Source organism: Camelus ferus, chromosome 36 (genome assembly GCF_009834535.1).
Source record: "Camelus ferus isolate YT-003-E chromosome 36, BCGSAC_Cfer_1.0, whole genome shotgun sequence".
In the NCBI taxonomy this organism is placed as follows: Eukaryota; Metazoa; Chordata; class Mammalia; order Artiodactyla; family Camelidae; genus Camelus; species Camelus ferus.
The window spans coordinates 17401715-17403228 of NC_045731.1; positions in this window are offsets into that span (position 1 = coordinate 17401715).

Sequence of the window (1514 nt, forward strand, 5' to 3'; positions counted from 1 at the left end):
GACTGTTGGCATAAGGCATTGCTTATGTTGAAAAGCTAAAAGCAAATACAGAAGATATTTTAAAGAAAAACCCATAGCACTTCAACATGAAAAATCGCTAGTCTCTGAGTTGAAAATTATACTGGATGAGATTAATGGCAGGTTACTTTGCAGAAGAGAAGAGTAAAGTTCAAGCCATATCATGAGAAACTACCCAAAATAAAGCAGGGAAAGAAAACAAAAATTAAACAAAATGATAAGAGGTTCAGTAAGCTGTGAGAGAATTAAAGGGCTCAAATAAATGGGACATTTGAATATCTTGAGTGGGAGACGGGGACAGAAAAGACAATTAAAGAAATCATAGAGGAAAACTTTCCAAATTTGATGAAAACTGTAATCTCAGACTTAAGAAGCTCCACAAAACCCAGGCACCAAGGCATAAAACAATACAAATGCTCAAAAGTAATGAGAAAATCCTTAAAAGTAATGGGGTGAAGGCACATTATAAGCAGAAGAAAAATACATGGAAAACAATGCAAGTGAGTAAGTGAAGAGTGTTTTACAAATATTGAGACAAAACAAAGACAAACTGTAAACTTAGGACTCAATACATAAAGGCAATGTTTTTCAAAATTGAGATAAAGACTTTTTTAGGTGTAAAAGGCCACATCAGCCAAAATCTGCAGATGCTAAAGTCCCGTCTATAAAATGACACTGTTTAGCCAGACCCTCGTAGGCATGGGTCCCTCATCACAGCAGAATGAATCCACAGAACCCACAGCTACAGAGAGCTGACTAGATAGACCATGGAAGTAGCTACACAAAGGAATGGGAATCAAGAGAATTACCCAAACAGGAAAATAATATTTTCCTTATAATTGAAATATTTTGAAAAGCTAATCAACTGAAGCAGAAACAAAGTATCGAGAGCGTTTGTGAAGTATGAAGAAGCCGAGGGGTAGAATTATGAGGTGCTTCCGTGAGATGTGAGCTGGCTTTATCACTTGGAGGTAGACTGGAAAACTTTATTAAAAAAGTTAAGGCTAATGTGCCAAATCAGAAATAAAATGTAATAAACCAAATATGCTCAATAGAAAAAAAGATATAAATGAGAAAACTGGGGACAAAGAACAGATAGGAGAAACAGAAACTAGTGGAAACATGATAGATACATCTAATCATTTCATTAATCACATTAAATATTAATCATAGAATTGCTCCAATTAAAAGATAATCACATTAGATAAATAGCAAGGTCCAAATTTATTCTGCTAATAAGAGACACACTTATAAGTTTAAGAAACAATGGTATAGAAGTGAAAGTTTGTAAAGTATGTGTAGTATATAGTGTATATATATATATATATTTGATTTTTCAGCTTAAATGTCCATCAGTGGATGACTGGATAAAGAAGATGTGGTATATTTACACAATGGAATACTACTCAGCCATGAAAACTGACAACATAAGGCCATTAGATTTTTAAAATTTTTTAATTGAGTTATAGTCAGGTTAAAATGTTGCATCAATTTCT